The sequence below is a fragment of the Microtus pennsylvanicus genome, chromosome 9 (assembly GCF_037038515.1).
Source record: "Microtus pennsylvanicus isolate mMicPen1 chromosome 9, mMicPen1.hap1, whole genome shotgun sequence".
Lineage (NCBI taxonomy): Eukaryota > Metazoa > Chordata > Mammalia > Rodentia > Cricetidae > Microtus > Microtus pennsylvanicus.
In genome coordinates, this window is record NC_134587.1 from 82492414 (window position 1) to 82519658 (window position 27245).

Here is a 27245-nt window from a genome sequence, read left to right on the forward strand (position 1 = left end):
GGATTTTGTCACAAGAAAAGGAAATAAACAAATACAGAGGTACAGTTTTGAATGTATGAACATACACTTCAGATGTGAATACATACCGATTTTGTTTTATCAGACAGTTGGGAAACCATTTGCAAACTGAGGCTCATCTCCATGAGAAACTGAGCAAGTTCAGTTTAGCACTCACTAAAATGCCTGAAGTTCAGTTGGCAATTTTGTGTAAACATCCTGGGTGAGGTATTACAATTTTTATATTAACTATAATTCATAAAGCTGATTAAAAGTTGCAAATGTTGATTTTTAATAAATGCTCTGGACACTAACAAAATATCTGAAAACATGAAAACTAATTAAAAACAAATATGGTAACAATTCAAATTTTCTGAGTCTAAGCTTTTTCTAGCCCAGAAGGATTCTGCAGTCCTTCAATAAGTCTACTGAAGCATCGAGCAGGAGCATTTTGAGGTTAGAAGGCAGCAAAAACAAAATATGAAAACACTTACATTTAGTTCCAAATGTTATCTTATCTTGATTTCCTGAGAAGAAAAATATGTATTGAGTGTCAGTGTAGAGAATTCTGTTATACAAGTACAAAAAAAAAATAAAAGGAAGAAAGAGAAAAATTGAGCAAGGGGAATACAGGAGTCAGGAATAGGGAGCTAAAGTGACCATCAAGAAGCTAGTCCAAAGTAAATGAGAATAGCAGGGACTAGTCAGAACTGTACGAATTACAGAGTAGCTCTGACATGATATGCATGCACTTGCAAGTATATGTGTGTGTGTGTGTGTGTGTGCATGAATATGTGTCTGCACATGTGTATGTTGTCATGGTGATAATAAACCAATAAGGAAAAATAAAAAAATAATTTAAAATTTATTACCAATAGAGTATGATATAGCCCGAGCTGGTCTTCAAATCACAACCCTGCCTCAGCCTCCTAAGTGCTGGATATACAGACAAATATCACTCAGATGTAACGTTATTACTATTGTTCTGCCAACCAGACATTGTTACAAACTGTTCTCTAAATTGTTATCACTCTACCCATTGATTAGTTCAGTCCTCAGACCTCATCAGAGTTGTTCCTTTATGCGGTGGGTTAACCCAAAAGCTCATAGCTGGTCAAAGTGTATAGAATAGCTTTTTATTCTACTACAATGAATTAAAACCCTACCCAGTTGTTTGCCAGTTTCTATGGGATACAAGCTGGTGCACATAGCCTGGCTCCATTGGTTCTCTGTTTAGGGTCACAGGAAGAATAAATCCAGCTGTCAACTGCCCCAAGCTCTTTAGAGATCTGGGGAGAATCTGTTTCCAGTCTTCTCCAGGTCATTAACAAAACTGAGTTCTGTCTTGTTGTAGGACAAGGGACTCATTTTTCTTGTTGGAAACAGACAGAACTCAATCCTAGCTTCTTGAAGTTTCTCCCACTCCAGAGACCTCAGCTGTCTTAGCAGTCCACCTTGGTATGACATGTGCAACTCTCTCTGTTGTTCACCTCCATCTTCTTGTCTCAAAGGCAATGTGTTTAGATCAAGCCAAATTGGGTTGATTATGTACTACTGGACTGGAGCCATTTCCTTAAAGACAACTGACTCTTCCTCCCCTAGAAATAATCAACTTCTATAACTCCTCAGTTAGGGATAGAGGCTCCAGAATGTCTTCCAATTTCTTGGGAGACTTATTGAATGATTTGATCACATGCAGCAGTGAGTTCCTAAATATGGCCATCTTTTCAATTCCGAAAGATACTGTTTCATTCCAGTTCTTCCTAACCCCTGAGTCTTAGAATCTTCCTGCCCCCTCTTCCACTGTGGTTTCTGAGCCTTGGTAATGTGGATTTTTGTGGCTCAGCACTCGCTTATTCTCTACACTTTGGCCAGCTGCAAGTTTTTGGGTTAACCACTGTCCACCACACAAAGGACCGTCTCTGATGAGGTCGAGAGCTGAACTAATCAATGGGTTGAGCGATAACAATTTAGAGGACAGTTTGAAACTATGTCTGGTTGGTAGAACAATAGTAATAACTTTCATCCGAGTCCTATGAGCCACATGTACTTTTTTTTCAAAAACATATTTATTTATTTATTTATTATGTATACAATATTCTGTCTACATGTATGCCTGCAGGCCAGAAAAGGGCACTAGACCTCATTACAGATGGTTGTGAGACACCATGTGGTTGCTGGGAATTGAACTCAGGACCTTTGGAAGAGCAGGCAATGCTCTTAACCACTGAGCCATCTCTCCAGCCCCAAGCTACATGTACTTTAAAAAAATAAATCAGAAATACAGTGTGAGAAATTTAGAAGGAAAGAAATTAAACTAATGTTGGTTCTTTATTCTACCTGAGACAATTTTTTTACATGGCTCTCAGTAGTTGCTTAATTTTTGTGAGCCATATTCTTTTATATAAATAAGGCACCACGACAGATATCTCACAGGACCATTGATCACCAAGCAATAGAACTAAAAGGACCAATGAATATTATATCACTATCCTTGTGGATGACCTGATACTTCTCATTAAAAGCACAAAGCTATCTTTTATCTAATTCTTGCAATATCTAGATAGGAGAAATATGTTTTTATTTGACTTGGATCATTTAGACAAAGTGTCGTAGTACCTATTTGGTTTTAGGGTTGTAGAAAGAATTTTTTTGCCTTATTTTGTTTTGTCCTGGTCTCCAAGATCAGTTTCACAGAAGATCTATGAAAGCAACATAAAATTACAAAGAAAAACAATCAAATTGCAATTGACTTAGAGTGCAAACTTATTAAGCTACTTTCGCCTAGTGTGTTGAATAAATCACTATTTTTGACCATCAGACTTCATATTTTAAGAGTGAAATACCTGGCCTTCAAGAATAATAAAGTCAATTAATCTGAGTGAAAGAATGCATAGAGAACTTCTCAAAATCCTTCAGAATAAAGCACTATTGTTGCAATTATGATAATGTTATTTGTGGTAGCACATGATCTTGACAACTGTGGGTCATTTCCACATGGCATTCCTTCAGCACACGTATAATAATCATGGATGGTATCAGGTCGATGGTATATGGCTTCCTTAGTGAGCACACTTCTACAAAAGGTGCTATAAGGCAACCAGTAAAATGCTGATGTAGTCACATTCCTTCCTATGATCAAGTGAGTGCACAATGGTGACTGGACAAACACAACAGAAATTATTAACAAGAGAATGACGTAGAATACAGTACAGACGTGAAACAAGAGTCTTTGATATGTTTGCCATTAACTAGCTAAAACAATTCAGCAATCTTTCTCAGTCTCAGAAAAATGTGATTATCGTTGCCATCATACATTCCCTTTGATAAATGTTTCATATAAAAGATTAAGAATATTTCAGTCCAAATGGGAATAAAAGGCTTTTTTTCTGAAAGTCCAGGCAAATGTTAATATTTTGTTTCCCATAGGGAAACAATCTGTATTTCAACTTTTCTGGTAGATAAAAATGTTCTTAAAATACTGGATTATCTGTTTGCCCGCAGAGATATCCAAGGAATGAGCATGAAGATACTGTAATTCTGAAATCTCTTTTTATCTTTCTTTAACCACATAATTGATGTTGTGAGTCCCTTAATGACAACATGGCTTTGGTACCTAACCACTCATGCTTGCATGGCAATATTTTGCCCACAGACTTAATGAACTGAAATGCATGAAAAATCTTGTGGTATATTTCTATTTCTGAAAATATGACTGACCAGAAAGTCTACATAACTCCGGAGTTTATAAAACAAGAATGTTCAGTGAGGTCTGACAAAGGCATGTGTAACTAACTGTAACGGACAAACCTACAGGAAAACAAAACAAGTGAATAAGAGATAAGTAGAAGAGATAAGAAAATGGGCAATGACCCACTATAACCCGAAAAATACACCCAGAACTCTGTAGAATACAGTTGATCTGAGACCATTTTCAAAAAGCCAAAACCCAGAAAAATGGAAAAAATATATAGATGTATTCTTAACATGGATGACAGTAGAAAAAAAATATAAACATTGCCCCTGCTAATTGAATGTTTAGTAGCTTTGCCCTTGGCTTGAAGCCTGAATCCATTGTGTTTATGCAGACCTCAACTCCCAAACCCCAAATTACAATATGGAGTAGACTTAAGCCTGTAATGCTCACAGGGACCTAAGTAAACAGGCACAAATCCTACCAAGGTGTATTTAAAATGACAGCTGGCTTACCCAAAAAAATAAATGAAAAAAGCAGGAATATAGTGGAATGTGCTCCTGATGCTTAGCAAAAATAATAGTCAATCTAGAATTGTTTACAGAGCTAAAATATCTTTGAAGAATGAGGACAAAATAGCAATAAATGAGCAGGCAGATGAGTCTGCTTCTAAATATTGCCCCTCAATAAAATAACTCCCGAAAGGTGTGTTTCTAAATGAAGGAAATGGGCCCTATAAGATCTGAAACATGAGGGTAGACAGAGGAGACAGGAGGCTAAAACTTTGTGGAATATGATTAACACTGTTTAATTTGTGGGTTGTGAAAAACTCATCTACAATTTCAAAGCATGACATTTATAAACATGCTCTAAAACGAGTGATGGAAAATAAAGCTATCTAAAGACATTGAATTTGAGGAGAAAGGTATTAAATGACTTTAATTTAGGACTGACATTGTATGTATACCTCTATTTTTATTTAGCTGTTCCTTGAGAATTTCATACATGAGTACTGTATTTACATTATTCCCACCGTTCCCACCTCCAACTTCTCCCAAGTCCACAAGACTCCCAAGACAATATATGATATTGCTGTTGCTTTCCTTGCCATCCACAATGTGAAAGCAAGTCTCTGTTGCTGAAGACACCGCACACTTGAGACACAGGACTTGGAGAAATTAAGCTGAGAACTAATTTTCATAGCAGAGAGAACTCTGCATGCTTCTAATGCAGGAAAGGATGAAATAGTCCTTTCCAGTGTAAAGCTGGGCGAGAACAACAAGGACAAGAATGGCAAGATACTCCAAAGGTACAAGAGCGGCACTAATATTCCTACAGGAACAAACAGAAGAGCAACTGCACATCCACATTCACAGCAGTTGTGACCACATGTTCAAGACTGCTGCAAACCTAAATCAGACAAAATTCTAGCATGGACACGGAAGTTGAGCATAAAACCCTACCCCCAGCCATGAAGCTATGGGCAACTGTTAGCTGTGGGGAGAGAGAAACTGTTTTCTCTAAGAGTGTAGCACCTGGGGAGCTGATCATACTCCTTTGGAAAGCCACATATTCCAGAATATTTGAGCAACACAAATTGTTCTAGATGGGTTCAAACAAGACAAAATGTGGGTGAGAAAGCAGAGGTGGATTTGCAAAGAGATCTCAGAGAGAGGGTCAAAACGCATTTTAAGCTGGGCGGTGGTGGCGCACACCTTTAATCCCAGCACTCGGGAGGCAGAGGCAGGCGGATCTCTGTGAGTTTGATGTCTACAAGAACTATTTCCAAGACAGGCACAAAAAAAAAAAAAACTACAGAGAAACCCTGTCTCGAAAATCCAAAAAACAAAAAATCAAAAAACAACGCATTTTAAACATTCTCAAAGAACTAATAGAAATTTTCAATAATTAAATAAATAAATAACAGTTGTATCAGTGTTGTAAAAAGTAATTAATAAATGTATAAACAATCCAGGCTAGGTGGTGCGCACCTCTAATTCAGTCACTTAGGAGGCAAAGGCAGCTCAGCCTGTTCTACATATGGAGTTACAGGATGGCCACATTAAGACAGATCCTGTCTCCGAACAAAATTTAAGTAACTAAGATTTTCATCTTGATTTGTTAAACTTATGAGAATTCCTTTCCATGAAACAATTAAAAATGATATTCTTGATTAGAATTAAATGATTTTGCAGAAACTATGGAGACTTTTTCTTTAACAGACAAGACACTGATTTGAATAGGATTTAAGCAGCCTTTAGCAGAAATAACTTATGTCATTGATGGGTGATTGTGTTAAAGGAAGGCAATGTATAGCAAAATAATAGCCTAGTGTGTTTGTTACATATGTAACGACGTTTTAAAACTTCAGATTTATGGGAGTTTATTTCTAATGTGTTTTATCAGAAAAATGTAATGTAATTAACAAACTTTGTATGTAAGCCCTATGAAACCCAAGAAGGCATATCTATTGTCCATGACAGTACTGACAATGCCCAGCATAGGACCCGCATGGATTCGTCATGTTTCTGCCAGTAGCTATGCACAGTCTAGACAGGAGGAGATTAGAAGCAATGAATGCTTTTCCTTATGTTCAATACCATTGATCAAATAAGCTGTCTGTGTCCATATAACAGGCCTGAGAAAATAGTGGAGTTTTGTTAGTGGGAACCTTCCAGAATCAATAACTTTTCTAATGAATATAAAAGCCTGGTTGCCTCGCAGTCCAAATTCATGCAGTTGTATTGCTTGTTGTAATCAAGCGCTGGCATTAGCATTCTGCTGTAATAAAATAAGCGTTTAGCAATGCAGTCCTCAACCGCTTATGGCATTGCAACTCTTTGTTGGAAAATAAAGCAAAAATGCCTCCTGCAGTAAAAAGCAATTCGCTGGCTTTTCTTTATTTTTTAACTTTTATCACCTGTGATGAGCAGTCGCTGGCCTTGCCAGCCTATCTATTCAAATATCGCTGGGTAAAAGTTAGCTCCCTCCCTTAGCAAACTGAAGTTAAATCCAAAGCAATAGGTTTTTTAAACATTTAACCAGTTGCTGGAATGAAAACAATCATTATATTTTATAACGGGCATAAAAGATTTCAATTGTATAATATGCATTCATTTTGTATAATGTCTTTCTTATTGCTTGGAGTTGGTAGATGTATATGATAGGTGCATGACTAGCCAATAGCTATCTATCTGAAATGCAGAGGTGGCCAACTACCTAGATATAGTAAAAGTATGATGCATGTCATACTAGACTTCTAAATATGCTAAGCCGAGAATAATTGTACTTATAATTGTATATAAAAGGTGAGGCATAATGATTTTTTGACTCCCATAACAACTATTTTCCCTCTATGAAGTATTTCAAACCCAGGAAAATAACAAAACCTGTGTATAAGATTAAGAAAAATAGACGTTTCTTTTCGTGAAAGGGCAGGCCTCTCACAGATATCAACAAAACATGTCATTTCAAGTTGCAGAAGCTCAAAGGTTAGGAGTGGATTGGGGGCATGGTAGAAGAGAGGTAGGGGAGTGATTGGGGGAGAGGAGGGAGAGGAAACTACGTTTGGAATGTAAAATAAACAAATAAATTTAAAATTATAAACGAAAAATATCCTATTATAAGTATATTTGAATTGAATTGGTTAAATACTTGATCATTACCTTTTGCTTTCTAATACATCACACAACCTTGCTGATTTAATATGGCATAATAAATGATAATAATATTAGCTCTCAGAAGTCTGAAGCAAGATAATGAAAACATAAGATCAGTCTAAAGTACATAGTGAAACCATGTGTCAAAGAGACAAAAACAAGAAAACTCTACCTTGCTTTTCATTATTAATCTTATCATAACCTTACTTTGCATGTCTTACAATCAAAAGACTTGTTTATAAATTAGATTCAGGATGAAGTCTATGCCGACTTAGTTAATAGTGCTTCTGATTAGTCAGCTTTCCCTGTAAAATAATTTCAAGAATAAGAATGACTCTGGTAGGTAGAAAGGTAGATGGTAGATAGACATAGATAAATGATTGATAGATATATAACTGATTAATAGTAGGTGATTGATAAAAACAATGATAATGGATGATGCACAAATAAGTGATAGGTAGATTATATATATAAGTGGTACAAAGACAGAAATGATATATGGATAGGTAGATAGACAGATGATATGATAAACAGTAGAGCCATGTACAAGTATTTGAAGTTAAATTAAGCAACTATCCTCAACATTAGAAGAGTTTCTTCTCTTCAACATCTTTAGAGACATACTCCTTCTACTTCTGGTTGAAGACCTGTGTATGAATTCTTTGCATACAGATATACGAGCACCTCCTTTCAGTGTTTACCATTATATTTTTTCAATTTACCAGTGACTTCAATGTATGAAACTTCATAAAATCCTCTGCATGAGTTCTATTTCTTCTCTTCTGACACACTGAAGCTTTCTCAGTCCCATTAAGACAGTTGTTGATGGCGGGTTAAACTGTCAATGAAACAAACCACTTCTTACCTTCTAATAGCTCATTCTGTAGGTCCCATGACTTTACTCATTTCCCAAAATTCCTTTGTCTCCCTTAAGTATATGTTTTTATAAAGGCCACATGGTGAAAGTGGTCAAACTACCAAATGTCAACAGAGTTCTGATCAGAGATAGCTACAAAAGGAACTCCATGTAAGAGTTTTGGGTTTTCATTTCTTCTAAAAATCTTATAATATTTTTATGAATCTGTTTTGTTTACATATTTGGTTTGTGTGTATGTGTGCATATGTGCACATGTGTGGGAGGCTTTGTAATATTAACTTCCAAAGGAAAAGGAAAGCACTTCAGTAAAAGCAGAGAAAATTCAGGGAAAATGTTGGACTCCAAACACAGTAATCTGGAATTGGGGTGCTCCATGAGTCTTTATGGAACAATGGTCTATACAGTGCACAGTATGTGTGCTATGTGTTCAAAACCAAATCTACACCGGAGCCCTGTAGGACTCCCTACTGCCAGTAGCCTTTAAGTTACCCATCCACTTGGACATGGCCTCTTATACTATTTATGCCAATGTAAAGCGTGCATCTGGCCTCTTTTCTGGCTGTGGGATTCGGTTGTTGTTTTCCATTCCAGCAGAGGATGTTGACTTGTGAGTCTACCCCTAAATAAATGACCCTCTATTCTCTATTATTCTCAATTCTGAGCTAGTGTGGGACTTTCTCAAGCATCCATCTTCACTGGAGCTATGCAATATAACATATGCAAGCACTGGCAGAAATTGCATAATTCATTACATGTTCAATTTTTAATTAGGTTTTGGTGGCTGAGTGTTTAGAAACGTTTTTACTGTTGTCTACTATTGTCAAGACCTCCCTCTCCTTGTTTACTTGTATGAGTTGAGACTCCCAGTTTATGAAAGTAAGGTACAGTTAAGACCTGCAAACTAAGGAGATCAGAGAAAATGGTTCATATTTCTGCAGATGCCATCATGGAGAGATGATCAGAAGTCTCTCCAACTCTATTTCTGCTTAAGAAATGTCTTTAAAAATTTAGACTTAGCCAAGTGTGGAGTTCATTCCTATAGCAGCATCTTGGGATATGGAGGTCAAAGCTATGGTCAAGGATATGGTCAAGGCTAGCATGAACTCAGTCTCAAAAATCAAACAAAGGCCCCAGATTTGACCTTGGACAAAGAAGATGTCTAAATTTAAAAGAAACTGAATTACATGGTACTGATATTCTATAATCTGGTGAAAGCAATACACAAAATGTAAAAATGTCATTTCATTCAACTGAAACTTAATCTGATTGGGGGGGGGGGTTGGTGTGTGTGTGTGGTGTGGGTGTGTGTGCCGTGTGCATTTGTATGTGCTGGTACACCTGAGCGTGTATGGGTGTAGAGGGCAACCTTATGTATTGTTCATCAGAAGTTTCCCATCTTATTATTTGAGACCAAGTCCCTGACTGACCTGACAGTTGGCCAAGAGGTAAGGTGGCTGACCAGTAATCACTGGGATCTGGTTGTCTCTGTCTCCCCGAGTGGGATTGAAAGTGCAGATGACTCTGGCTAGTTGCTTCTTCTTGAGTTCTGGGGATCAAACCCAAGTCCTTGTGCTTGCAATGCAAGCACTTTATTAACTGAAATACCTCCTCTGCCCTGGCAATTTATGCTAATATCTGCCATATGCACAAATCTTTTACTAAATCCCCTTCTCTACCTAATCAGAAAGTGAAGAAAGTCAGTAGGACAAAAAGCATAGCTATCGGTGCCATCCATTTTAAAACATTTTAAAAAGTTAAGAGAGGGAGAGGAAAGAGGGAGAGGAGAGGAGAGAGAGAGAGAGAGAGAGAGAGAGAGAGAGAGAGAGAGAGAGAGAGAATGATTATTTGTATAGGAAGGCATCACAACATGACCCTTAGCAAAGAAGTCAACCACCACGACCATGCAGAGACCCCATGACATGAAATGCCCCAAATAGACAAGTCTATAGAGACAACAGAGATCAGCTGAGTGTTGGCTCAAGCTTGCTCCTCCTGCCCATCCTGGCTCACTGACTCCAGCCAGTACCATGTATGCACACAGTAGTTAACCAAACAAACTGATTTGGAGAGTAACTCCATAGTAACAGCTACAGATGAAGTTGAAGTCCCCTTAAGAAATGACATGGCAACAAGAAAAAATAAAGAATGTGAGTTTGAAAAAAAAAGAAGCGTATAGTGCTGTCATGTCCCATAATGATTTTAATAACAATTATCCCAGGAACTTTATGTCTTATATTTTAAAATGTTGGCTACTATGACACAGTGCTATTGGGGAACATAGACCAAAAAAAGGAACCTGTTTCTTGATTTTTTTCTTGACTCATAAAATAGAAAGATAAAAGTGTCTGTGAATTAGCTTGTGGTTTTATTAATACTGAGAAAAAATTAATTGGAGAAAAGTTTAAATTCTTCATTTTTATATTTACCCTACTTGAATTAGACTACCAGACCTCCTCCTTTCCAATTTGAGGTCAACCAAGATACATAGTCATCATTAACTTAGTGACATTTTCCCTTTTATCTTATTATTGTTTTGAAGAACTTTCTCATATATATATACATATAATTTTAGAGAAAATATTGATTTGTTGTCTTAAAATACTCATGCCAAAATTCTACTGAAACTATTTCAATCAGATAAGTTATGTATTATGTATTTCTAAGTTATGTGTTATGGGTCTTTTAAACCATGGTTGACTGAACAAAGATTGATTTTTAACAAAAGCATTGGAGAACAGAAAACCAACATTTTTTCTTTAAATAAAGACAATTAAATACAGCAGCATTTGTTGAAAGAAAACACTAGTAAAAATGAATGTCATATAAATATAGAAAAGTCCCTGAAATGAATATGGCAGAGTCAAGCAGAAGATAAAAGCAAACACACAGTAGTTAATATGTCATTAAAAATTATGAAGCAGAGCTGTATATAATTTCCACTTTAAAACAAATTTCTTATTTTTTTCCAATTTTGGGTAGAAGCCAGAAAATAAATCAAAAATTTAAATCAAGCTTATTTTTCTAGTAATGTTTGGCCAACAATTGCTTTAGTGATCATTGGGGCTGATCAATTTAATTGGATGTCAGAATCAATGAACCATAGGCCAGTGAGGTGAATTATCTATGTAAGCATGGCCGTTTTTTTTCCCTAAAGGATACATTGAGTATCAAGAGTTCTGTTTGGCTTTTCACAATGTAAACACAACATCTAAGTAGGCAAACTTCTCCATTGAAAACCTACAGTTCTGCAATGCCTGGGGGTTATGAATTATACCTGGTGTGTTTACAGATTTCATCTGAATTATTGAGTTGATCATCCAAACTCATTTGACTCCTTCCCTTATAGAACCCCTCAAGGCTAAATACTCCTTGGATATTTGCCAGCATGATTAATCCGGGACAATGAAGGGAGACTCAACTCTAGAAATAATGGATGAACTTTAGCCACAGCCTATCTGATAGACGCACACATTGCAGATAGCACCTCAGTCAGGAAGTCAGACTGATTAATGAGTGCAGGCAGCTGAGACTAAGTGGCAGTTCAAAGACAATAAATCTTAGTGTGTACCCAAGATGTAGCCAGCTCTTCTGAAGAAGACAGGGAGGCAAATACTGGTGCAGAGGAATGAACTATAAAAAACAGAATTATCTCCAAGAAGTTGGTGTACATGGCAGAAAAGTTTTTAGAAAACCCTCAGTACTTTTCACAGAATACAGCAAGACATTAAACCACAGCATCAACCACAGGAAAGTGTATGTTACAAAGAGGCCATATAATGATTTAATGTACTATTTTACCTTAATTTTAAGAGATTTTTGAGATTCTAATATAACAAAATCATTTCTCCTTCAGTTTCCTCCCTCCAAACCCTTTTATGTTTCCCTCCCTTGCTCCCTTTCAAACTCTTTAACTGTTGAAACACACACATAACATTTGTATGTGTGTGTTTTATGCATAATATATTCCTAAATGCATAAATTTTGAACATAGTTTTTAAACATATGTCCAGATTAAAAACAAGCACCAGAATTAAGGAAAAAAAATATGTTCAATCAAAGATCAAAGCATTCTAGAAAAACTAAGTCCCTCCCTTGCTCCCTTTCAAACTCTTTAACTGTTGAAACACACACATAACATTTGTATGTGTGTGTTTTATGCATAATATATTCCTAAATGCATAAATTTTGAACATAGTTTTTAAACATATGTCCAGATTAAAAACAAGCACCAGAATTAAGGAAAAAAAATATGTTCAATCAAAGATCAAAGCATTCTAGAAAAACTAACAGTTAAAATGAATGTTTTCTTAAAAGATTTGGTTTAAAGATGATATCGCTATTATTTTATTTTTGGTTGTGAGCCTAGCCTTCCAATGGCTGAGCCATCTCTCCAAAATATAATCAAAATATCTTTAAATTAAAAAATTGTTTTAAATAATAAAAATGACAGTAATAAAGCTGTTTTTAAGATATTATGTGGCTCATAGACTGATTATATTTTATGTTGAAGTAATTTTTCTGTCTTTAGTCTATTTGGCTTAAATTTCTTAACTAGTTAACCGACTAATTGATGTTTTTGAGACAGACTCTCACTTTATAGTACAGGCCAGTATGAAACTTGCTATTAGCCTAGGCTAACCCTACAACTTACTATTTAGCCCAAGCTGGCCCAGAACTTCCAATCTTCTGAGTCTACAGTCTCAGTTGGTGGTCTGGATGACAGGCATGTGTCACACCTAAGAAACAAAGCACACTTTAGAGATAAAGGTATATCTGGAAAATGTCTCATATTATTCTGTTGAAAAATCATCTCTCTCTCTCTCTCTCATCTCTGCCACCACTCTGTGTGTGTGTCATATTATGCATGTATGTTTACAAGGTGCACATGTACTTGTGTGGTACATGTATGTAGAATATGGAAGCCAGAGGTCCTTTCCTCTATTGCTGTGGGACAGTGGTCATTTATCCTGTCATTTGTATTATTTTTAATAAATGCTGATGGGCCAGTAGCCAGGCAGGAAGTATAGGCAAGGTGACCAGGTGGGAAGTAGAGGTAGGGCAATGAGAATTCTGGGAAGAGGGAAGTTTCAGTCTGCAATCATGACCCAGATATAGAGGATGCAAGATGTGACTGCCTTGCCAAAAAAAGCACCAAGACAAGTATTATGGGCTAATGTGAGTCATAAGAATTGGTTAATAAGAAGGCTGAGCTAATGGGCCAATCAGTTTATAATTAATATAGACTTCTGTGTGTTTGTTTGGGACTTAATGGCTGTAGGACTGGGCGGGACAGAAACCTCAGCCAACACTCTATGGCATGGTGCCTTAGTTTTTGATGTAGAATCTGTTATCTGAGATGCATCAATCTCTACCCACTCAGGACCAGAGTTATAGCTGTGTGCCACTTCACCTCTCCTCTTGTGGATCCTGCATGTCTAAACTAAGGTCTTCTAGTTTCAGCAGCTGGCACTTTCCCAACTTAGCTGTCTACCTAGTTCTCCCACACACTGCTTTCATACTGAATGTTCGTTCCTCAAATTTGATAAAGGTTTTGATGATCCCTATAAAAAAAAGATGGTCTTTAATTTCATCACACTGTCCCTGAAGATTTTAAGATATCACTTGACATCCTAAACCTTGAAAAAAAGATACACTTTTTTTCAAATATTTGGTGGAATATTTGGTGGAATTGGTCATGATCTGATACTCATCACTAACTGAACTACTTGAAAACTTCAAGGGTTGTTGGCTTGAGGTATTGGGGAACAGGGGAATAGTCATTCCCAATTTCTGCTGAATTTTTCTGCTTCTCTCCCATGTCATTCTTGGAAATCACACATGGCATATTTTTGAGGTGGCTCTCACTAATGCATATCTAAGAGGAAGAGTAAATAAATTCATTTTCAAACTATGTATACATATATGATGTTTATATATATAATATAATGTTTATTTTCTTTCTTTTTCTAAAATGTTACATTTTTACTTATTTATTTGTTGGTACATGCTGACGCACATATGTGAAGGTCAGGGAAACAGTTTTGCAGAGTCATGTGTCCTCTTTCACCTTGTGGCATTCCAAAATGGAGCTCAGGTTTTCAGGGTTGGTGACAGGTGCCATTACTAATTGATCTACCTCTCCAGTCCTTTCTCTTTTTCTTAAGAGACAAAACAGTTGCAAAAGTACATAAGCCAGACAAATCTCACTTTGAGAAATCTTTTCTCATCTCCTGGAAATGTTTCATCAACACAAATGCACAGGAGCAAAACTGAATTACAGAGCACACAACCCCAGCTTGCCCTGGCAGACAGTAGCATCTAAACAGATGGTGAACTGGATCCTTCTTTACAGAAAAATTCACATCTACCAAATTTTTTTAAGCAAAGTCCTTAGTCATTCCCTTTGAGGACTCTTGCAGACAAAAATCCCTGTCTTAGAGTTAAGGACAAGAAGGAAGTTTGCTAGTGTTTTAAAACGGGTCAACTGGCAGGAGTCAGGTCCATGTTGACACCCAGAGCAATCTGCTCTTTCTACAGTAAAGTGTTTGCTGAGAAGATCCCCAGGAAAGGATGCTGGCAGTGAAAGAACTACAGTCAGATGAAAAAGACATCATTTCCAACCTAAAATATATAGCCAAACCTTTAAAAGGCAGAGTAGGGAAAAGGTGTTGGGCCTGCGGTAATACCATTTAATTAGGAAACTCAAAAATATTTGAACAAAGGGGAGAAAATAACTTCTGCCTCTGGTCTCCTTAAAGCTCATGTCCAAGGGCTCTGAGAGTCTGCGAATACGGCAGAAGTATTTTCTCTGGTACTCGTGGCTGTGAATGGGCCCCTAGAAGGGACTGCTGGTTACACGAAGCAGATTACAGAGTATTCAGTGAGTAAGACGTTGGGATTTGAAGACTGAAACAATTTACCTTTGAATTACCCACGCTGGACAGAATGAAAACAAAGGAGCGAGGAAGGCAACATGATGTGAGGTAATAACCTTAGCCCGAGATGTTCCCACAGAGGAAGGTTGAATAGACAGAATGGGAGGTAACCGTGGGACAGAAAGTGCTACTGGCCAGCACCTCAGGAGTCCCTGGCTTTAGAATTAGATTTCATTAATTGGAACCAATAAAGTGAATCAGCAGAACAACAGCCTCAAAAAGAAAGAAGCACCTCCTGGGCATGAGTAAATCTCAAAATGTAAGAGTCTCTGAGCACATTTGGTTGCTCTTCAGGTCATAAAAGTAGAGTACCTTTTACCGAATAAGACAGGAAAGGGGGAAGTCTAAATGTACCGTGGAATATTTGGAAGGGATGGTGTCTACGTGACATGGAAAATAAAGGAAAAGACATGTCATTTACCTGAAAATGCATATAATCAGCAGTTTGATAACTCTTGATAAGCATCTCAAGCCTTGGTGCAACGTTGGTCTTAGGTCCTTTCAGGATGCAGTGACCTAATGATAGAGAAAACCCTTCCATTCCAGGCAGCAGCTGAAGTGCGGTAGATAACCTGTGTCTGTAATGGCCTCCTAGCTGGATTTTGAGAAGAGCTCCTGTTTTAATTTCCTTATTGTTTTCAAGAGTTTATGGTGGAGTAGGTGAGCATGACATGAAAAGTGGGACTCCCATGACAGTGTTCTGTATCGTGAGCGATAGAAAGAAGCCTCTTCCTCACTGGGCTCAAGGTTTTATCATCAACGCTGGAAGGAAAGGCACTAGAGACAAGTATTTAATATTGATGGAATAAAAACAATCTAGCAAAGTGAAGGGTACCCAGGAGGAAGGAGGGAGGTTGCGGAAAGAGGTGATATTTCTAAGTCTGTTTCTAATATGCTTGAAGACACAAGGAGCCCTAAGACAAGAAAAAGATAATTAGGGGAGTAGTCATCTGAAGCCATGAAAATGTGGATGGGAAAATTGTAAACATAATTAAGACCTGACAACACTGAAGGGAGGAAAGTTTCTGTTATTAGGATGTGAGGACTGGAGGGTCTGTGAGGAACGGGAAAAACAGATGCCCAGGAAGTTTCTGAGATGCTGGCCATGCAAATTCTTGGCAAGTACTGATGGGGTTGTATCCTTGCAAATCCAACACTAATTAAAAATATAACCCGACAATGCTTTGCATATCTGTGATGACATTATCGTCCATGTGTGCGTGCGTGCACACATGGAGATGTGGGAAACTGACATTTGCTGTTTTCTTCTACCTTATTGTGTTTTCAAACAGAATCTCTCACTGAGCCTGAAGTTCAACAGTTGGCTAGACAGGCTGCTAGCAAGCCCACTCGGGCAACTTAAATTATGAGTATGCATGGCCACACCCAGTTTTTTACATTGGTGTTAGGGGTCTAAATTATGTCTTTATGCTTGAGAAGCAATGATATACCAAATGAACAAGTCACTACGCTTCAATGGCAAATGTTTTCTTGTACACGTAATCTACAAAACTTTAAACCATAGGCTAACCTATCTTAAATTTGCTAAGTATAATTAGATTAGCCCAAACTTGAGCCAAATCACCTAACAATCTATCTTAAAAGGTACTAGATATTTTCCGTAACCTCTTGAATACTGTACATAAAATTTGTAACTTGTAAAAGTAAACTTTCACTCTATCACAATGGGAAAAATTAAACTAAACCGCTGGACAGTAAGCAGGAACTGTCTGTGTTTAATTTCTTTACCTGTATAGTTCTTATAATATATTTCTTTCTATGTACCTACTCATGTCCATTTAACTTCGCATGTCTTATTACATGTATGTTACACACCTTACATACAGGCACACAGCAATCATGAAGGACAAAACAGGGCACACAAGAGAACTTCTGAAAGCCTCAGTTTTGACCATGTCCTCTCCATTTCCACTGAACCACAAAGAAAAAAAAATGAAGATAACAGACTAGAGGTTCAGGAAAGAGAAGACAAAAAGCTGTGTTTTCACTATGAAGCTAAAATTTCCCGAAAGGAGCCCACAGAAAATTAAGACAGAAAATTCCATCTTTATGAAAATAGGAATGGGGTGACACACAAAAACCACCCGGCACCAAGGGTGTGAGCCTAGGGCACCCTGAGCATGGCTGCTTCTGGGAAGGAGTGGGAGTTGCATTCTGCACTTGCAAAAATGGTAAGCAGAGACTACTTGCTCATTTTCCTTGGTCTGGGGTTAAAGTCTAGAAGCAGGTGAGGTTAACCATGGAATTCCATATACGCAGGATATTTGGAGGAAGCTGCTTATTCCCGATGCAGCAGAACTTGCCTCCTGATCAAAGACAGCAGCACGGGGCTTCAGAAGCTGGGGCAAAGGCACGGCTGTCTACTCGGACAGAGCACCGGATGACTTCCTAACTTAACCACTCATCTGACCCCTCAGGGAAAGGACTTCCTCTACTTAGAGCAAAAGGCTAGCATAAGAAAAAAGAAACCATATTAAAAATGAGCTAAAATCTTTTATAAGCAGCATATTAAAACATAAAAGAAACAGCACAGCAATATAAAACAAATAGTTAAAAAGAAAAGTTCAGAAACAAGTATGACCGTTGGGCAGACATTGTGACCTCCTTCTCCTTTTTTCTGCTTTCTTTCTTCCTGCCTCCCTCCCTTCTTTTTTTCCCTTCCTTCCTTCTTTCCTTTCTTCCTTCCTTATTTCCCTCCTTTTCTTCTGTTCTTCCTTTCTTTCTTTTTTCAAAACAAAATCGGAATTGACCTTTGTATCCTGCTTCCCCAGCCTTTCACGTGGTGGAGTGACAGGCATGCATAGCCATGCCCTGTTGGATAAAATGATATATATCAACACTGATTAACAATAGCGTGTGCGCGCACACACACACACACACACACACACACACAGACACACGTGTAGAATATAAGAAAACAACCACCACATTAAAAGATTCAAGGGAAAGAAGATGTGAATGTAGAAAAGACGTGAAAATCAAGAAACGCATGTGTTGACTTCACCATTGTGAAAATCAAGAAACACATGTGTTGACTTCACCATTGTTGTGCTCAGATGGCTGAGAAAACTAGAGTGAGGTTTCAGTTCACCTAAAGAAGAGAGATTTACCCCAGATCCTAGAAAGGAGGAAGCAGCAGAACTGTAAAACGGGGAAGTGCAAGATATGGTCCCTAAAGGACATGCCCCCCAGAGACTGACTTCTTCCAACAAGGCCCCACTTCCCACAATCCCACTCCCTTCCAGTACTCTATTCTTAAAAATCCTTTTTGGAAATTCATTTATTTTATTTTTATGTGTTTGCCTGCTTGCTATACACAGAGACCAGGAGAAGGTGTTAGGTTCCCTGAAACCCATTTCCTCCGATACAAGTACTCTTAAAGACTCAGTCATTGTGGTGGTCTGAACAGGAACGGCGCCCATCGACTCCTGTGTTTGAATGCCTGCCTGATAGGGAGTGACACTATTAGGAGGTGTACTCTTATTGGAGTAGGTGTGGCCTTGTTGGAGGAAGAGTGTCACTAGGAGTGGGCTTTGACAGTCCTGGTGAGGCATTATCCCTTCCTGCTGCCTGGCAATCTGGATATAGAACTCTTAGCTCCTCTGCAGCGCCATGACTGCCTGTACACTGCCATGCTTCCTGTCACGAGTACAATGGACTAAACCTCTGAAACTTTAAGCCATCCCCAATTAAATGTTTTCTTTTATAAGAATGGATGGATCTAGTAAACATCATATTGAGTGGGAACCCAGACCCAGAAAGGCAAATATAATACATACACACTCGTAAGTGGCTTTTAGACATAAAGCAAAGAAAGCCAAGTCTACAAATCACAATCCCAGAGAACCTAGACAACAGAAAGGACCCTAGAGACGTACATGGATCTAATCTACATGGGAAGTAGAAAAAGACAACATCTCCTGGGTAAATTGGGAGCATAGGGAATCAAGAAAGGGAGTAGAAGGGAAGGGGGGAAGAAGGAATAGGAACGGGGAAAAATTATATAGCTCAAAAAAAACAATTTGAAAAAAAGAAAAAGAGCTGCCATAGTCATGATATCTCTTCACAGCAATAAAACGGTAATTAAGACAGCCATCCAGCCCTGAAAGAGTATTTAAATTTCAAACTCAGCAGTAGGTTAAGTTCATCACAAGCTTGGAGCCCTCCTGATTTAATGGTGTCTGGAAAGCCACTCATATTCTCAGAGGTATGTTTTTTGCTAATCCTCTTGGATAAAGGTCCTTGATTGATACCCACATCTTTCTTCACAGCTAACCCAATGTGCAGTGGGTGAAAGTTTCTCTGTGTGTCTGTGGGTGTGTGATCAAATTGAACCTGTTATCACAAGGTCAGTGGTCCACTAGTATTCAACCCTAAGACAAATGACATCCATAAAATTCTGCAGTGAGAAAGTGCAGTGCAGGGATTTTATATGAAATCGCACTTTAATTCAAGGAGCAAGGCATCACAAACTGATTTGGAGTGTCGAAAGATAAGAGAACATTGTTTCTATAGGAACTGCTCAAAACATACACTATTTTTTTTCCTATTCAGTCAGTTCTTTTTTTTATTTTTTTATTTTTTTTATTGATAAAAGGAGAATTAAAAAAATTTTCCACCTCCTCCGAGCCTCCCCCTCCTCCCACTCTTCTCCCCCTCCTCCCACCCTTCTCCCCCTCCCCCCACTCCTCTCCCCCTCCCTCTCCAGTCCAAAGAGCAGTCAGGGTTCCCTGCCCAGTGGTAAGTCCTAGGTCCTCCCCTCTCCGTCTATATCAAGGAAGGTGAACATCCAAACTGGCTAGGCTCCCACCAAGCCAGCACATTAAGTAGGATCTAAACCCCGTGCCATTGTCCTTGGCTTCTCATCAGCCCTCATTGTTCGCCATGTTCAGAGAGTCCGGTTTTATTCCATGCTTTTTCAGTCCCAGTCCAGCTGGCCTTGGTGAGCTCCCATTAGATCAGCCCCACTGTCTCAGTGGGTGGGTGTACCCCTCGTGGTCCCGACTTCTTTGCTCATGTTCTTCCTCCTTCTGCTCCTCATTGGGACCTTGGGATCTCAGTCCATTGCTCCAGTGTGGGTCTCTGTCTCTATCTCCATCCATCACCAGATGAAGGTTCTATGATGATATGCAAGATATTCGTCAGTATTGCTATAGGATAGGGTCATTTCAGGTTCCCTATCCTCAGCTGCCCAAGGAACTAACTAGGTACCTCAGCTTGGGCACCTGGGAGCCCCTCTAGGGTCAAGTCTCTTGCCCACCCTAAGGTGGCTCCCTTAACTAAGAATTGTGGTTCCGAGCTCCCCTATCCAACCTTCCTTTATCCCAATCCTCCTGTTTCCCCAAGTCCCCCCTCCTTCCCTTCTACCTTTTCTCTCCCCATCTCCCCTTACCCCCATCCCACCCCACCCCCAAAATCCCAATTTTCTCCCCGGCAATTTTGTCTACTTCCCTTAGCCAAGAGGATAACTATATGTTTTTCCTTGGGTTCACCTTCTTACTTAGCTTCTTTAGGTTCACCTATTGTAGACTCCGTGAACCAATATCGGTAAACCAAAAGTCAAAATGGTAGGAAAAGATGCAGCCCAGAGCCTTCACTATGCCAAATTTTAGGAGAGGCGAAACGGGAGGCATGTGGGCTGTATATGTTAAAAACACAGCTCTAATAGAACTTATAAGGAAGGTGGGAATTTTCTGTACAATCATTGAGCTCCTGATTGAAGAACTGGTAAAGAAAAAAAAGCAGTGTAATGGGAGGAAAGACTGTCAAGAGAAAGACGGGTATAAGATTCACTGTGAAGCACAGTCCAGTTTTCCAGGCTCAGAGGCGGTAGATAAAACTGTATTGTTATCTTATAGCACAAAGTATGGACATTGCCTGCATAAGAAACATCCACGATACACATTAGTATTTGGAGAAGTTAAGTCATACTCATCAGCTGGTGTCGAAGAAGGAAGAATGACATAAGAATGTGACATACCTATCTTTCCAACTGAGAAACGCCAAGGTGTCACCTTCAAACTACAGGATACTGTTTTATTCCAACTTTCAAAAACCATAGAAAGATCAGTTTTGACCACAAAATGTCTTAGGTTTCAAGAAACCACAACAAAACAAGCCTATAAACAAAATCAACGTTCCTTTCATGAAAATGCAGCAAGACAGTGGAATGCATTGGCTTAGTCCATAATCCCAGTCCTGGGAAGGCCGAACAAGGAGCACGGAGAGTCAGAGATGAGCCTCAGCTGCAGAGACACCCTATGTCGCAAATTAAACAAAGCCCAAGGCAAGACAAGACAAAATAAAGTGAAATTTGAAAAAATAAAACATTTTTTCAGAACTTTTTTTTAACATTAAGGAAAAAGAAATAGTTGCTGGATAATTAACGTAGCTTTTATAAAGGAACTATTATAAAAATAACTACATATGTTTTAAAAGTCTGTGGGGATAAATGAATGGTTCGGCAATAAGAGGTCTTTGCTGCTGGGCGGTGGTGTCCCACACCTTTAATCCCAGGACTTGGGAAACAGAGGCAGGCGGATCTCAATGAGTTTGAGGCCAGCCAGGTGTGCACAGTGAAGGAAGACAGATGTGGTCATAGGAAGATTAAAAAGGAGATTGAAGTCATGAAGCCTCAAGGTAAGTATTACTACCTCTTCTAGAAACAAAACAAACAAACAAACAAAAACACTAAGTAAAATCTCTTTTGAATCCTCAAGGGATCATCCTTGGCCTTTTTAGAACTTTACACCTGAATAATGGCTTCCAGAACTTTGAGATGATAAATTTCTGCTATTTCAGTGCCACAGCCTGGTGGTAACTTGTGATAGCTTCCCTAGGAAAATAGTATGTTGTCTATTGCGACTGGCTAACTCTTTGTCATTGAGGGTCCATGTGCATTCTGTAGGATGTGTGTAAGTATCCCTGATAATTGCCCTATATGCGTCACCTTTCCCTTGAAAGCCATGAAAACCAAAACTTTCTCTGGATACAAAATTAAATGCCCACATAGGTGGCAAAAAAAAAAAAAGCAGTCAGAATTACCCATAGGTGAACGTCACTTAAGCTGGTAAGGTGAGTTTTTGAGCAAAAATTTGTGTCAACCACAAATTTATGTTTTTTAATTTTATTTAATTATTAAAATAATATTGAACCCAGGGCTTTGCAAGCCCTTATCAAACATTCTATTCGTGAGATACAGCCCCAGACCTTTATAAAATCTTGAGATAGAGTCTTACTAAATTGCCCAAATTAGCATTGAACACACTGTGCAGCTGGGACAAGCCTTGAACATTCTGTCCCTCTGTCTCGGCCTCTGAGTAGCTAGGAGTGTGGATGTGCACCACAAGCTCAAACCTAAACTAAATACTTAAATTAAAATTGAAGACTAAACTGTGTATCAAGAGTCAGTGAATTACAAAGATGTGTTTTTCAGATGTAGGTGCTAAATTAATCACTCAGAAACATCAGTGAAAATACGGTTTAAGATGCTTCATCATTAGTATACAAGTATCTTTAAATAGAATAACATGAAAGTTACTCTCATTCCCTTAAGCATTCAAGAAACATTTATTGGGAGTCATGTCAGTGGCAGCTAGTAAGCTATACCTAGAACAAACAGATAATATGTCTGCCCTGAAGGAACTGATAAAGTTATTACCTTTTATCTATCTCATACACCACAGGCTGCCGTTTGCCCTGGGCAAGCCTCCAGCTCTGACTGTGTCTCAGGCTTCCAATAGCAGAGGATTTTCCTGCAGGAGGCAGCCTCCAGCTCTTCCTATTGATCCAGTCCATGAAATTTCAAGTCTCCAAAGGGAAGGCAACCTTCCCTTCTGCTCATTATCTACAGCCTACAACTCCCTACTATAGAGGAAAATGATTAGATGTCATCGAATCATAGGAACTTCTTTTCCTTTTTACTCTTTTTAGAGGAAGGAAATCTTAAGCTCTCCCTTGGGTAGAGATTATGTAGTTAATAACTCTATTTTAGAGGGTTGTTGTAACTATTAAACAATATGTGTTTATTGATTAAATGGCTGTGCAGGCTTTCATTCAAATGAACCTTTTATGGTAGAGCCTAGGGCTGGGAGATGGTTTGGTGAGCGAAAGGGATTGCCACACAAGCAAGTAAAAGCTGAGTCCAAACGTCCACAAAGCTGGGTCTCATTGAATAGTTGTCTGTAATCCCAGTACTCCTATCGGTCCAGGCGAAGCCGAGGCTAGCTTGGCACCACTGCATAAAAGCAAGAAACTTTGTCTCAAACAACATGTAAGGTGAGAATCGACTCTGAGGTGGTCCACTGTCCTCCATACACACACTGGGGCACTGGAGAGCCCACATTCACACACAAATGTGTTCACACCATACACACTACACACCAACCACAGAAGAGCAAATCTAAGCATAGGTGAAAATATATTGCACAAATTTCTTGCTGGTACGAACAACTTACTGCAAACCATTTTAGCAATCAAACCAGATCCTGTTAACAAAGAATGATGTTTGTCTCCCACATATACTATTTTTTTAACTTTTTATTGAGAAAAAGAAAAAAAAGTTTCTGCCTACTCCCAGCCTCCCATTTCCCTCCCCCTCCTCCCACCCTTCTCCTCCTCCCCCCACTCCTCTCCCCCTCCCTCTCCAGTCCAAAGAGCAGTCAGGGTTCCAAGGTCCTCCCCCCTCCGTCCATGTCTAGGAAGGTGAACATCCAAACTGGCTAGGCTCCCACAAAGCCAGAACATGAAGTAGGATCAAAACCCCATACCATTGTCCTTGGCTTCTCATCAGCCCTCATTGTTCGCCATGTTCAGAGAGTCCGGTTTTATCCCGTGCTTTTTCAGTCCCAGTCCAGCTGGCCTTGGTGAGCTCCCATTAGATCAGCCCCACTGTCTCAGTGGGTGGGTGCACCCCTCGTGGTCCCGACTTCTTTGCTCATGTTCTCCCTCCTTCTGCTCCTCATTGGGACCTTGGGAGCTCAGTCCAGTGCTCCAGTGTGGGTCTCTGTCTCTATCTCCATCCATCACCAGATGAAGGTTCTATAGTGATAATGCAAGATATTCGTCAGTATTGCTATAAGATAGGGTCATTTCAGATTCCCTATCCTCAGCTGCCCAAGGAACTAACTGGGGACATCGTCTTGGGCTCCTGGGAGCCACTCTAGGTTCAAGCCTCTTGCCAACCCTAAGGTGGCTCCCTTAACTAAGATTTGTGCTTCCCTGCTCCCCTATCCAACCTTCCTTTATCCCAATCATATTGTGCCAACTGTAACATGACGACACATGAAACTTAGCCAGTTTTATGCAGAGATTAAATATGTCATTATCATATAAGTTAAGTAACAATGTTGTTATCTATAACTGTCTTATTATAAGAGACCAACTAATTGCTAACAATTTTTTTTCGGTCTTAGCACATTACCCAATTATAGTGTAATTGCTGACTGTATTTTTAAATTAAAAGTACAGTTACTATATGGTGACTACTGGCCTAGCACTATTTTTAAAAGATGTATTTTATGAGTTTTAAAGTCTTATTGATTTTTGGTTAGTACACAGAATTGACAGATTTCGCTATAACCATATATACATGTGTGCAATAGTACTTCAATCATAAGACGCACTTGTCTCCCTCCCTTGTTTCTTCTTCTGAAAGAGCAGAACAAATTCCATTTTGAGAGAGAACTTCATTTTAAACAGGGCCTAAGTATGGGGGGGGAGCAAATGCGCCCTCAGCAAAGTCACCAGCCCTGGTCAAAGTGACCCAATCAGAGTGTCCAAACATCTGTTTACATCTGTTGGCTTCAAACGTCCTTGCAGGTATCTGAAAACCACTGTTTTTTGAAATTCTTGCCTGCTGACAGTTGCTGTTTTGAAATTCCCCTATACCCTAACCAATGAGTTCAAAGGTTTGTGCCAAGGCTTCTGCCTTCCTGCTTGAGGTTGTTCCCTTTAAAAAACCCTACCCTGAGAGCTCGGGGCCACTTTCCCCAACCCGCTGCATTAGTGTGTTGGATTACGGTCTGAATTAGTTTGTATTCAATAAACCCCAGTGTGTTTGCTTTGAATACCTGCTCTGTGGTGGCCTCTTTTGGGGGTTCATGTGATGTGGGCACAACACTTTCAACATCCATGGGCTTTCTTCTTCCTTATAAAACATCCCTTCGTCTGTGTTCATGTCATATACTTACAAATATATATACATATATGTATATATATTTGTGTGTATACATACATACATATATGTGTGTGCCTATGGATATGTGTATACATCTAAGTCTATAATTTGCATATGACAAAAATATGTGCTAGTTATCTTTCCTTCCTCTTAAATTTTTGTGTCCCATCCTGTAGTGGCGTAAACGAATGCAGACAGTTTGTAAAAATATATATATATAGTTTTAATGCAGAAATAGACTTACAGAACCACCGTTCCCGCGGAGACCAGGAAAGTAGAAGAGGAAGCTCGGAGCACGCTCGCCAAATTTATAGGCAGACATTAGCCCGAGGCGAACACGCCCCCTAAGGGGCAGGACTTATCCCTACATCTCCCCTTTTTGTCTAAATAAGGCAGAACTAAACCAAATACAACTACATACAATAACAACAAATAATAAATATAACAAACAATATTGAGAACAAAAGCTTTGCTAAACATTCTATCTCAAGGAGTCCAAATAATGTAAAGAGTAACTACAATTATATAATCTTCAACTCAGTCAAAGATCTGAGAAGGGAATAAACACTACTCAACAAACGAGATATATCCAAAATGTGCAACAATTGACAGACAACTGACTACCTGGGCAATCACCCAAAGTCTCGTTTGCAATGTTGAGTCAACCAATTTTGGCTAAAGCCTAACATAACTGACATACCATTATTAAAGGCAAGGAACTTTTCAAAACTATCTTACCCTGTCTTGGCAGGATATGACAGTCCTGTTTTATCTTTTGATGCACGCTCTGTATCTGTGTCAGTGGTTGAGGTATAGGCATTTCTTTGCCCAAAGGCCAGTTCTGCCAAATAGAAAGGCTCCAGGTGGAGTGTCTTTGGTGCTCAACATTCTCTCGGGAATGGAGTGGTGTTGCCAGGAGCAATTGTGTCTCACTATCACGAAACTCTGAGTTAGATTAAAGGCCATTTTCTACAGCTCTTTGAAGAGGTTGAAGATTATCTATCTATACTGAGTATAATCTCTATATATCTAAAGAACCTGATTAGTCTGATTATAAATGACAAACTTAGATGACTATTTATCTATATAATTCTCAATATCTATCTAACTTAAAGACAAAGACAATAAACAACTGTGTAACAAATGAGGATAATGACCTCCAAATATAAACACTGTACAAATATACATTGCAATATGGTAAATATATATCAATGCACAAACATTATATAAGTATCTTAATCAGAGGTAGAAATGTACATCGCAATATGGTAAATGTATACAATATATATATCAATACAATATATGTCAATATATAAAAATGTTTTAAACAGACATAGAAACATGCATGCATACAATAGTCAATATAATTTAACTTTGTTTCAATATACAAGAATTGATACCAATATATTTGTCTAAAAGCAGTAACTCACAATTATAAATCTATAATCCCATCATTCCCTCTTTTTTTTTTTTTCAAAATGATCCCTGAGCTTATAAAATTCCTCCCCCAACCTCCCAACCCCTAAATGATGTCCCTAAACCCAGGGGTAAACTTTACTGGGAGAGGGGACGTCGTCCTCTAGAATTACTTCCAGCTGTCATGGGGGCGACGTTCTTTCTGGGGGATCCTGTGAAAGTAAAATGATGGTTAAATTTCAAGATCAATGTCTTTTAAAATTGCAAATAGTCTCTGAGTATTTTGTGGAGGTCTGGCCAGAATGTTGTACAAGATGTGCACCATTTCAGCTAACCAAGTTGGGATCGTCTTGTGCAGCTGGTATCCAAAACAGGTCTTGTAGTAGCGCTATCAGTATCATGACGTCATCTCAACCAGGTAGAGTTGTTGTTGTGGGGCCCCATCTTCTTCCTGGAAACTTCAAATGTC